Consider the following 14080-nt stretch of genomic DNA (forward strand, 5'->3'; position numbering starts at 1 on the left):
TTTAATAGCTGGCAAGTAGATTCAGTGCATGGAGACAACAGCATCCTGAATAGCACACACACACACATCCTCACCTCAGAAACTCAAAAGCCTTATTTACTGTATACACTGCTGTGCTGTAGCCCTGACCTGCAGGGTAAGTAAGTCTGAATCCGCGCCTGTGTGACTCAGCTCAGTATGGCCCCTCCAGGCTTCCATACTCAGTCGTCATTACTGTAGGGGTCACTGAGAAAGGGCAAGGCTAATGACGGCTGCCATTTACCTCAAAGTGGGCACACCCTCAAGGCTGGGGCGCCGCCAGGCTCTACCTCACCTCTGGACACAGGGCAGCTGCCCCCAGCCTCTTTACCCACACACACACACACACACACACACGCGGACACACACTTTTAAGGATACTCAACAAACACACATAGGCACGTGTGCATGGGTGTGAACTCGTCGACAAATCACACAAGCACAGGATACACATTCTCAGTGCTATCACTCAGACAAAACAAAATTCCACTGAAGACAGGAGGGCCTGCCATTCCCTATGGTGACTTCTCTCCTCTTTTTCGGGGGAGCGGAGGATGGTAACCATTATGTTTTGCTTTTCTCTTTTTTGTTATGTGGGACCAAGTGTCACTTTTGGAATTTGGAATCCCTCTTTTTTCTGTTGAAACAGAAGCAAATAAATCACGTGACGGAGGACAATGGACGTACAGTCCAGCTGTCGCCCTGGAAGAGGATTGGCTAGAGGAGCGATACACTGTGAGGAGGCGGTGAACCCCGAGGTGGCCAGGCTATAACCGGCTGGGTTTAGCACTGTATTTGAGGAAAAAAATACAACCTATTTTTATTGAATGCCAAGTAGTAGTTTTTCTACGAGTGAACGAGGCGGAGGTAGGGATGAATGGATGTGGACGGATGGGTTTCAGCACCCCGGGAGCATGTGGATGAACGCCTGAAGACATGGAGCGGAGTAACAGGCGGGATCGGGAATGGCGGGTACTCATAGTAGACGGCCAAGCCTCGCTGCCTCAACCTCAGCCACAGTAGGAGGAGTCAACCCTCAACCGCCATAGGAGGAGTCAACCTCAACCGCCGTAGGAGGAGTCAACCCTCAACCTCAACCGCTGGAGGAGGAGTCAACCCTCAACCTCAACCGCCGTAGGAGGAGTCAACCCTCAACCTCAACCGCTGGAGGAGGAGTCAACCAGGAAATCCACTGTAAACAGACCTCAGACCGCTTTGGTGGAGAAGCCAGAGTCCCCTCCCACCCCGCCCCACCCTAGACTCCCACTCCACCAGTCTCCCCACCCCCAGCCCTGGCTAAGCCAGGCTGGTGGGGGTTTTGCACTACTGCAGTGGTCCCAACCCCTCTCCCCACCCTCATCAGCAACTAAACAACCTAGCCCCAACTCATCTGTCAGTCATGCGCCTTCCTCTGGGAGTCCTGGCCTACTCTGTCTAATGGAGGCCCACTGGGCCGGGCTCCCAACCAACCCCGTCACATTGTCAGTATTAAACCAACAGCCCTCCTCCTCAACCCTCATCCACTGGGCAGGAGACGTTCCTTGGTGAGGGAAGGATGGTCCAGGAGGCCGCCTGTTTGTCGCTCACACACTCTCCTCTCAGCATAGGCCCTGTGCCACATTACACACGCCTGGCTCCAAGTCTACCGAGATCCACCCCCAGTACGTACTCCTTCCCCTGGCCTACTACCCATCCGCCCCACCCAGTGTAGGAGGCGTTCGGTAGGCCTGGAAAATGGACACCAAATGGAATCTAGGCCTCTCTCTTGTGAGACAAGAATGGCCATAGCCGCTCACTTAAGGCGGCATCGCCTAATGAATGTGAATGGCGAAGCAGCAGTGGGAGCGAGTGAACGAGAGAGTGTGGGAGAGCAAAGGGAAGGGAGCGGGACAGAGAGATGGTAGGGGCCTCAGCCCTTCCTTCCATCCTTCATCTGGGTTAGAGGGGGATCGTCGCCTGTTGTCGAAGCACCGTTGTGAACTTGGAGGAGGGGGAGATGGCAGTATATTAGATGGTCTCCCCCGTTATTTCCTCAAATACCCCCTTCAGCTCTCCATAAGGCAATGTGGGAGTAAAGGGACGATATTGAGAGACACCAACTTTCACATGGAGACGATTGGCAAGAGAAACAGAACCGGCATTCAATGGATTAAATTCCAAGCTTCTTTGAAAAAGGTCCAATGACAGGAAAAAAAGTTATCGCAATAGTGATGTCCTTCGTTCTCATGAGCTGATTGGGTATGTGTGTGTGACAACAGGGGTTGAAATGCTGCTTGACCTTCTGAGTCTAATTTCTTTTGGGGAAAAAATGTATGATTATGAAATGATTATAAACCCAGAAAAGCGAAATGAGGAAAAATATGACTTTAAAAAGACTCCTGAACAAAAGTTAAACGTTTGGAGATTAAGCAGTTTTTTTTTCTCTACATTTTCTCTCAATGTTCTTTTTTGTTGATGTTTGTTTGTTTATGACGCTTAAACTGCTCTGTGTAAAACAGAAAAAAGAACAGCCGTAGTCAATTTTTGACGATGCGTGCAGTGTAACGTAGACAGAAATGTCACTTATTTTTCACATCACCTATAGTTTGTGTTGACTTCTCTGTTGTCTGTGTATTTGTCCGATTGTCCGTCCCTTTTATCAAGAGGAATTTACAACAAACAAAACAGGAATATTTTCTTTTTATATATATTTTGTTTCCTTTTTTTATGAAAGAAGACTTTGAAAAATATCACAAACAGGAAAAATAATGCAACCAAAAAAAAACAAAAAAAATTAAACACAATCTTCTCATACCTCACACAACACAAAACTCAAAAGAACTTGGGAGGAGTGATGATTCACGGGCGCATGTGGAAGTGCAAAAAAATATATGTGCTTGTGGCCCGTACGCATATTTAGTGATTACTAAAGACTTACCCTCAAGCCTTTGCGCTTGCTACCTATTAAATAGGTTCTAGGAGGATCGTGGATAGGATACATAACATTAGGAAAGTCTTGCATCATCAACAGATGCTGAAATTGATTGCTAGCTGGCAGTTGGCCACTCCCAGGTGTATCCACGACCATAGATAGTGAAGCCAAATGTGAAAAGCCCAGAGCTTGGGGGAAGTCTTTTGTAATGGCTGAGTGCTCTATGGTATTGAATGTAGCTGACAGGACGGGGCTGGATATGAGCCCGGTACTCACAACCTCACTTCCGCTCACCAGCAGAATGGACGGTGGTGTCACATCGATGTTACACACAAACAAACTGAGAATATTGCCCATCTGCAGGGTGCAATACTATGTTCTTTTTTCATCTTTAAAAAAACAAAAACGTTTCTGTTTGTTTTTTATTTTATTTTGTTTTATTTTGGCCATAACCAAGGATGTAAATACAGAAAATGAAATATGAAAAACCAGTATATGTAAATTCATATGCAACACTCACAAACTGGATGTTGAGGCTTGAGCTCTTCCTTGCCAGCTCCTGCATCCCGCTATCTTGTAAAGTAAGAGAAAAAATTGCAACGTATATTAATGCTTCATACATGCTTGTGTGTGCACTCTCACGTGCATGTCGATCCATATTCAAAAGTACCCCGTGACATTATTATTCTGACCCTGTGCCTCATATTCTTAGAAAAGAGATAGCTAGCCATCCCTACAGTATGTCCTGGCAACAAATCTTAACGCGCTATACACTCATGGCTACAGTGTGTGTCAACCTACAACAGACTGGTCTCTCCAGGTTAATGATGAAGAGTGGTAGTAGCCACAGTAGACAGAGGATGTGAAGGTGTAGTAGAGGTCGTTAATAATAAATGTAATTGCCTACATTTACTATCAATATAGCATTAAAAATAGATTGTATTTTGGCAATTATTTTTCGCCATGCAAATATTGGGTCGCGACTAAGACAACCTGGTTCAATTTGGGTCCTTGGACAAAACCAGTTGAGAACCACTGTTTTAGATCACTACTTATTGTCGTTAAGGAGGAGTGGGGGTAGTGATCTAAAACAGTGGTTCTCAACTGGTTTTGTCCCGGAATCCAAATTGAACCAGGTTGTCTCAGTCGCGACCCAATATTTGCATTGCGTAAAATTATTGCCAAAATACAATCTGGAAAACTATTTTTAATTCTATATTGATAGTAAATGTAGGCAATTATATGACAATGGAACAAAATTCCCACCTCTCTTTCATTGTCAATAATACAATTTTGCCCATATTCTTGATGAAGAATGTTAATAAACTCACTGACTTGAGACCACAAAATCAACCAAAATAGTGCTGCTAATAGCTCTATATTGAAAATACTGTGATTGAAGAAACATTGTTCAGAGATTAAATTATTTACACATTTAAATTAATTATCATTTCTACACACTTTCTACCTGGTTTAAGTTGTTTAAGTTCAAAACACCCGTTGAGAATCGCTGATCTAAAATCCTTAAATAACAAAGGGTAGGGGAATGTCAAGACTTAACTAATATTCCCAATATAAAGTGACACCTAAGCCTCAGCTTGCCTGGCTACTGCCCAATACATCTTCATTTGGGAAAGCCCATTTAATGGAATCCCCCAACACCCCTGTCCTTTCATCAGCAGTCTTATCATGGTTCAGTCCAACAGGTTGATGTTTTGTTTTTTTGGCCTTTGTTTGCTCCACCTATACCAAATGTAGTTTTGTGAAGACAAAAAAAGAAACGCAAGTAGCAAGATGTCAATGCAATTCCCCTCCAAAAGCGTGCTCCCTTTACTGGCGAGCCAGCCTGGCAGTCATGCTTATATTAAAGCTGTTTCAACCTTGTCTGGATTCCCCCAACCCAACTCAACTGCATCAATCCCAGTGGTCATTTGATCTGGAAGCAAAGACCCTTGCTACTCTGTGCGTGCCGAGGCTCAGGGCTTTCAAGTGAATGGGCCCAGGTTTGACGGGATGGCCAAAGGCCCTGTCTTCACTGTCCAACCATGATCCACTCGTTGAGATGGCAAAAGGACAAGTGGAGTTGGAAGGACACTGTTGATATCATAGAAGATTGGATAGAGTTGTGCTGTTGTAAACTGCTCCGGAATCTGTGTGTGTGTGTGTGTCTGTATCTGTGTTACAGTATTTGTCTACATGATACAACACTCTCATGGTTCGGTGGATCGATTCAGTGCTACCTAACTAAGGCCCATGCAGCCTCAGACAAGGTCGTCAATTGTATCTTTGTATTGTTCTTTTCGAAATTTGAGTGAAAAACGAATCACTTGCATAGTTGAGCTTTAAAATATTGAATCTACCCAGTAAGCAAAATTACGTTGAAGAGATGTCGAAAATACGTACTTTCCAGACGTTGAAGTAAGGTTTATTTTAGGTTCTGAATGAAAGGTGAAAAGACGTCTTTTCCAGACGTTTAAAATTCGTAATTTCCGGACGTTGAAATCAGGTAAATTTTCCGTTCTGAATGAAAGTTGAAAATATCTACCTTAGTTGAATGCACTGACTGTAAGTCTGCTGAATTACCAAAATGTAAATGTTAAATGTAAAAACAGACACTTGCAAGCATGCTGTGTATTATTCTAATGAGATCCGCCGCAAAACAAGTACAAATTTGGTCGGTCCGGACCAGACCAAATCTGAACAAATCATAGCTGTCTAGGCTATGTTTCACAAGTTTGAACATAACAGTACAGCACAGTAAAGTACAGTACGGTAGGGACAGTACAGTTGAATTCAGTATAGTAGAGTACAGTTGAATTCAGTATAGTAGAGTACAGTTTAGTTCAGTAGAGTAGAGTACATTAGAGTCATGTAGGGTAAAATACAGTATATTATACTGTACTATACTCTACTGTGCTGTACTCTACTGTACTAAACTATACTTTACCCTTCTGTAATGTACTCTGCTGTGCGCTACTGTACTGTGCTGTCCAAACTTGTGAAACATAAATGTCTTTGATTGGTTCAGATTTGGTACGGATTGAACCATATCTGACGTATGTTTGGGCTAAATCAAGGCCGGTCCGGACCAAATCCGAACCAATTATAGACGTCTATGATTGGGCCAAATAAAGTCCAGACCGGACCAAATCTGAACCAAACATAGACATCTATGATTGGTTCAGATTTGGTCCGGTCCGTGGACTTTAAAACCGCACGAAAAAAAGACGGCCGATAGTCAAGTAAAGTATAGTTCAGTATAGTACAGTACTCCAAAAGACGTCAGCGTCGGTCTGTGCTTAGTTGTGGTGCTCAGTGGGAGGTGAGTGACGTACGTTGGTGAGGTGCGAGTAACATGCATTGGCAGGATGACCTCTAACCTCTCCTCAGTTAATGCACTGATGAAACCAAGTCACCATATATAAACAAGACAGCTTTAACCGGCTGTGCACTGACATAGCAGCATGTACGTACTTGAGATGCACTCTCAGCAGCCTAGATTCTAAAGGCTGTCTGGAGATTATAATAGAAAAGTAGTTATTGATTGTGTTAGCATAAAGACTTGAAATACCCGATAATGGCCAAGTAGCGCTTGCAACATTTTAACTGTTACTTTGAACTAGTTGAACCGTTATATAAGTGTCGCTGGAGCCTCGAAGCCACAGCAGTTGACAAAAACAAATTCACAAATGTTTCTTGGTGAGCTTTTAATTAAGTGAAATATCTGAGTGAGTGGTGCTGGTCTTGTCAGACCCTATTAGGTTGTTTACTGTGAGACTATATGAATTTGCATGGCTAGTTTTAACATGCACCCACCCATGAGAGTGTTGGCTAAAACACAGTGACCAATTCTACACACACACACACTCACACACAATCGCAGACACACACTTGTTTCCCAGACTGGATAAGAAAGCTATTGAAGGATTCTCTCAGGTAAAAATAAAATGTTCTAAATAAATGATGATAAACCTTAGATGAACCACCATTGTTAGCACATATTTTTTGCTCTCTGGATGGAGAATGTCATGGTATGTACTGTTTGTGTCCTGTGGTCCCTCTCTTTGGTTTTGGGTCGTTCCACACAATCCCTATGATGTTGTAAGTAGAAATTGTGCACCAATATTGATTTTTAAAAGCCTATTATATTAAATGAAGTGCCATTTAATATAGATCACATAGAGAATTCAATAAATCAGATTTTTCAATATAAATAAAGACTTGCTTAAGCGGCAAAATTCTGCAAGATTTTAACCCACTTAACCCCAAAATGTATCCAGTTTTCACCATCATTGTAAAGCCCTTGTTATTTTGATGCATGATACATTTCTGGAGATTATTAGTTAATTCATGTGATTAGTGATTCATTTACGTCTGTTCCTTATTTTAATGTAAACCCTGTTATGTGAACTGAACTCTCATTTTAATATGGTGAAACTATTCCTTCAAAAAAAAAAATCTCAAGAAATATTGAACATTAATAGTCAAACCATAGTGTAAAAGCAGGTGAGCTAGTTCTACTCTTTTTGGCCATTTGCTGGTGTTTTGTGGTAGAAAACTGAGTGGGCTGAGCACAACCCTGTTACCCATAGATAGATAGGCTGGAAATGTTAAAAGAAAATAAAAAGCTTGCATTCAATTGCCCCTCTCTGTTGCACACAACAAGCTTACATTCCCCTGTCACAAGGGGAGTTGTGGCTGATTCAAGATGAAATCGTCAACCCTGTTACTTTATTTGGCACTTAATAGGCACTTACTATAGTAAATTTTTTATTTATCCTTTTGAGATGGGAATTTTTTTTTTTTTTTTATGAAGTTGAACATGTGATCTTTATGACAGAATGTTCAAATTAGGTGAAATCCAACCTTTTGTTTTTGTACACTTCAAAAAACGGCACCGAATTGGTGGAACAACCCTTTTCCATTTCTTTCCCCTTATCCTTTCTCCTACTGCAAAGAAACAGCTCCATATCCTCATAGCTTTGTTAGACACAAATGAGAGAATATTTCTGTGTGTGTTACTGTCTGTCACTCTATCTTTCTGTCTCTGTCTGCCTATATTCACTCTGTCTGCTTCAGGGTGGGTGGGTGGCTGAATGTGCATGTATGTGTTTGGTGATAAACCCTGACAGCATGGTGAGCACTCACACAGGAGTTTTCTGTATTTGGGACAGTTCCTTGCCCCAAAACCAATTATGCCCTATGGTCCAGAAGGAACATGTCCCACCTTTGCTTACTACACACAGAAACACATACAGTGTATAAAATCAATTGTAACTATCACAGACAGTGGATTCCTGCTTGATATTCCGGTCTATGCGCTTTCCCCTTACAGCTAAAGTGCAAGCAGCAATACTCGGCTCCCCCACACAGTTGGCTAATGGTCCACTTGCACGGCTTCCATCCAATGTGGCAGCAATTCACCATCTGAGGAAAAGCTTTGCTCCTCTGTCCACAGACCTGTTCTATTGATGTGTGCTTAATGTCCAATACTTTGATGCATTGGAAGCTTGGTACGGCTTACATTTGTTTGTGGTGGATGTGTGTAACACTGGGCACAGACGTCAGTTCAACTTCTAGTTTTGATTTACATTTGGTTGAGTTGTCAACTAACGTGAAATCAACAACAAAAATCACCATGTCATTGGATTTAGGTTAAAAGTTGGGTGAGAAAATGAAAAAAATCCCTTATGTTGATTCAACGTCATCACAGAATTTTGGGGTTGAAATTATCTGAAAACAACGTTGATTCAACCAGTTTTTGCCCAGCGGGGTGTGTGTGTGTATATGTGTGTGTGTGTGTATGTGTGTCCGTCTGCGTCTGTTTGGGTGTGTACGTGGATGTGTGTGTTGTGGACGCTTGCCGTGCTGACTATGCACTGACCTGCTTTGTTCTCCCTAAGCATCTTTTGAGGCCGCAGTACGAGACAGGTTTCTGTAAAACAGAGCCTTGTCATAGACTTCCATTATTATTTCCCTTGAAGAATGTAGCCAATAGTGTTCAATAGGCTGGGCGGAGAGAGTTTTAGGGGGGGCTTGGGAACCATTAGGAGGTGGGTGCGGGGCTTGTAACTCAAAAGTGCAGAATGCGAGCAGGGTAATACTTAAAGGGGCTCGGCTGGAATGACTTTCAGCTTGCAAATGGGAAACAGACTGTTAATAGTGTTACATCTGTCCTGGGTTCTCTTGTTTTGGCCACTAGGGGCATTGCAGGTTTTGAAACGGCTGCCTTATTGACTGAGTTTTGTATTGCTGCTCTGTGACACTGTACTGCAGTATTTTATATAGAGATTGATGATTGGTGTGGACGTTCATTGGTTTGCTTTGAGAAAATGCAGGTAATAGAGTTGGGAACTTTGGGGAAATATGTTTTTCCAGCTTAGGTTTTTTGAGAATAACCTTATGAGGATATCGTCACAGAGCATTAGAACTGACTAGAGCCAACACCCCCATGAAGGCAATGCTGATGCAACAGAGGCAAGAAAAAAACTCAGAGGGATCTAATGAAAGAACCATATTATGACATTTTAATCCTGCCAACGATAACTATGTTACAGGAAAAGGAGTTAGGAGAGTGTGTGTGCGTGCGTGCGTGTGTGTGTGTGCATGGTCTAGAGAAAGAGGTTGGGCACGTACTTGTGTGCGACTTCATTTTGTGTTGTGACATGCATTGACTTTTAAAAGTGGTGACTGTTAGGTGTCTCTCGGTAAACCCTCCTCTAGTATGTTGAGTAAGAGGGGACACGTGACTATAGTCATTAAAAAGCTCTATAACCCCTCTGTGGCCCATGGAGCTCCACTTCTTGACCTGCGCTGTAACCTGCTCACTATCTCAGACATGGAGAGCTGTGAATATTATAACGCGTGAAGATCTATGAATGGGAGTGAAGCAATCGCTCTGGCAATCTCGTCAGATTGTCCTGTATTGAGTCTGTTAACTACTGGACCAAATTGTTGCCAATGAGTTATTAGCACTAATAGGTAACACCTTTAGGAGCTTTTGAAGGCAGGTGATTACAGTTGGTGAGTTGGTTGGTCGGCTTTATGCTGCTCGGACTACCTATGTGTGTACAATGTCTATTGAGATTACTAATCGTGGAGATATTTTTGTAAAAGGTGCGGTGGAACATATATCCCTAGACAGCAAGGAATGTATGCTAATTAGCAAAAAAATATATATTAAAGAATTAGCCATCTGTATGTATACATATGCAATGTTTGTCAGGTTGAAAACGGGTTTGATCGGTCGAGACTGCTCAGGTTTGAAAGTGAGGCCTCAAAGGGTGCTTTCCTTAACCCCTCCTTTTCCCATGCTGTCTCCTGTCTTTTCCTTGGCACTGCTCTGACATGTACCCTCCTAGCGCAGATTACCCTGCAATCCCATCGGCCAATCCTCTACCTAAGCCTTTTATTGTATGCAAAGCCAGAGAAATGCTCTGTTAAGCTAGTTTTGAAATCCAGCAAAGGGATCAAACGTTCTCCCACAGAAACGGACTGGTCTAATTGAGCCCATAGATTAACAATACCCAGTTGAATCAACGTTGTTTCCACGTAAAAAAAAAATGAAATTACGTTGAACCAACGTGGAATAGACGTTGAAGTGACGTCTGTGCCCAGTGGGATGGTACTATACTACAGTACCTTACCCACTACTAAATTCAGTCTAAGGCTCAATGTCAAACTGCCTGTGTCGCCACTGTTCTCCAGTCCTGGAATAGGGACTACACTCTGGGTGATGTTTTGTTGTACAGATGTGTGTGTATGATCTTTGTGTCGCTGTATATTACCTGAACTTTTGCGATCCGCTGTTCTATCCAGAGAGGGGCCACGTGCCAATTTGATTCAAAAGATCTTGACGGTGCACTTCAAGTATGACATGGAAAGACACAGAGGTGTGAGTCTCAATACCGATGGGTTGGAATCTATTTCCTCTGGTTTGAGTCATTTTTGTGCCACAAAAAAAAGAAAAAATCAACTTGTCCATTATTCAACTACTCAGTGTATTTGTGGTTATTGATACATAAAACAGACTTCAAAACCTTCAGCCAGCAGTACATGTAAATCTGTCAAAATATATGAAAGAAACCTTTTTTCTTCTTTTTTTACGCTGTTACTACTACTTCTACTACTACTACTACTACAACTAAGACTTTTTGGTATACTTTTGTATCACTGACCTTTGATATAGGTTCCCTTCTTCACTGCAATTGCTGAGGGCTGCGGGAAGGTTATGAGGGTGGGTGCTTCACAGACACTCTGGGGTCATGACCTCTCGCAAGGTCAGGTCAGAGGTCAGTCTGTGGCAGCCACGTAACACATAGTTCTATGTAATGACACCTTGTGTATGTACAGTATACCTGTCTTTGAACACACCGCAGAACACGTCCCCTGTGACACCTAAACAGGGCCTCTAGAATGAGATTTTAAGAGACTGCAGCCAAAGGAAAAAACCAGATGACCCTGTGGTTCTTACCTTGAGGTTCAATCTGGATATGTGTGATTGCAGTGTACAAGAGACACTTTGAAGAAAGGATATTGCAAGGCTGTAGTCTTGATCTGAGACTGCCGTAACTGGTAGTGGCCAGAGATAGCACAAACATGTGGCCTTCAACAGGCTAAAGACAGTGCACCACCAGTAGGGACTCGAGACTTTCTCGCTTTCCATTTTTCTTTTCCTCTCTCTTTCTCTCAGTTTCTCTGGGAGAATCTCAATTGCATACTCCTCGAGTCCTCTCCACAAAATCTATTGGAGGAAAAGATCAGAGGGGAGGGACCTCTGGCTTTCCCATCCAATGGGTTTTGAGAAGGAGAGAGGACACGATTAGTATGCAATTGAGATTCTCCCTCTATCTCAGATGCAGTCACTGTTACAAGGACATGACAAACAGTATTCAGGATCAATTCCCACAAAGCACAGGGACAAATACAAGGTAGTCAAACACAGGCAGGCCGTAGGCAAGCTCTGGGCAAAATACTCTCTCTCTCTTACACACACAACCTCTGAATATATACTGTGATTTCCTCTCACACCACCCACACCGTCATCACACCTACCACCGCCACCAACCAACTAACCCCACCCCAAACTCCACCCCCTTCCTCCTGAACCTGTACCTTCGTCCTATCCCCTTCTCTCAGAACCCTCCCTCTCCTCCAATAAGAGTCCAGTGGGTGGTGTGATGTCAGGTTTTTGTGGTGGGCTGCTTATGACCGGTCCAGACAATCAGCGTGTTTGTAATTGTCAGTGTGTGATTTTCAAATCTTTGTTTATGGTCAGGATTTTAAAGGAAGATATTTTTATGGTAATTGTCGCTGGTCTATTTTACTATATATTTATGTAATAAATATGTGACTAAATTTAAATTCACCCGCTCCCTGGTCTGTTATTGCCTCCTCCTCCGCCATCCCTTTGTTAACAGTGGGTTAGCTGAGCCTGCCAATATCATGGTGTAAGAAAATGTATCAGGAAAAAAAAAGAAGCTTAGCAAGCTATTTCTGTGCCAGTGCAGCGTGGGTATTATATAATGGTAATGATAAGGGGGGGCGAGAAAAAAATGACTGATTATTATCTTAATGAATGATTAGTAGTTGTGAGAGTTGGGGAGAAGTGAAACTCACATGGGGAAATGTAATTTTCGACCGTGTTTAATGTAACCTATTGCAGATGGCTAGACATACAGTATACTGAGTAGGCTATATCCAGGCCTTACCTGATACATCTGTTGACAGGCACCACTATAAAAGAATGCTTGGGAAGGGAGGGAGATGGGTTGTGTGGACTTCACTGACTTCACCCATGTTTGCCTGACATATACACATCGAAACAGTCTTCATTTCCCAATTCAGTGACCCCATCGCCCTCCTGAGGAAAAGACACCGCCAGGGGAACGTAAACAGGGGAATTCTGGAGCAGACTGATTGTTTGTCTAACGCACAAAGAAAGGCCTGGCAACAAAAGCAAGTAGTGTTTGTCAGCGTCCCCCCCATCAGAACCCCTAACCTCTCTCTCCATCCCTCCCAGACACTGCACTGCTTTACTGAAACTTGTACTGTATATAAACCCTAAACAGATTGGCACACATCTCTGTATTTCCATACACCATATCTTTCCACTGCAATAAGAACACGTATAAACAAACAGTTTCACAGCCCTTTATAGTTTGACATGTTCACGATTTCAGAAAGGGTTTGTGGAAAAGTGGAGGCTTTTTTGGGGGAAATGTTATGTAGGAAAAGTACACTTGCTAAACTCAGTTATGTTTGCAGTCAGCCAATGAGGGAAATGCGTCATGCAGAAATTCCAGAAAATTATGAGTAAACAGAACCTGTCATGTCACTATGGGATTGAATGGATGCGGCTGCTAACACTGTTCAGTACAAGTCACATCAGTAGGCTACATGTCACACTGAATTCTCTCTTCTTTGGTGACTGATCAACTCTGAAATCTAACACAGATACATCAAAGTGCCGTATAAGGTTTAAAAAATGTTTTCATGTAGTTTTTTTTACAAACAGGGATGATTTAATGCACTAGATTGCCGGTGAAATCTAGCATGTTACGTTTTCCAATAAACAATTGATGCGGAGGGTATCATCCCAAGCTTTCACATTCCCAGACAGCACAGTGTGAGGGTTCCCTCAGGTGAGGACATGGCCCGGCTGACTGTGTTCACCCCCTGGCGGCAACAAGACTGCATTACCCAAGCTTCACAGCTTCAGGTCAGCATGGGCAAGCTATCACCTTTGCACACATATGTACACCTGACATGATTTACCAAGAATCAGAAGTGGGATGAACAATATATGCTGAAATGTTCCCTCTCTTTTTTACAAAACCTAGCTCTACTAAAACGTATATTTTCATCAATGTGAAAGCCAGTCAATTTGAATGAGTCACATAATGACATATTATAACAGATAGGCAGTGTTTTCTCATTGATACTTTTGTCTCAGCTATTAATCTTTTGCAAGGAGCCCGCTCAATCACCATGTGGGTGGAAGCTGTTGTGGGGGTTGTGATCTCACAATGGCAGCTTTCCCACCAACCAATCCCTCCCCTGCTTTTCCGACCCTAGACCTGCCTTCCCCCTTAGTGGCCCCCTCCTCCTCCTCCCTATTTTCCCTCTCTCCATACTCCGTTGTAGGAATTT

This window comes from Coregonus lavaretus (assembly GCF_964263955.1).
Source record: "Coregonus lavaretus genome assembly, chromosome: 1".
Taxonomy (NCBI): domain Eukaryota; kingdom Metazoa; phylum Chordata; class Actinopteri; order Salmoniformes; family Salmonidae; genus Coregonus; species Coregonus lavaretus.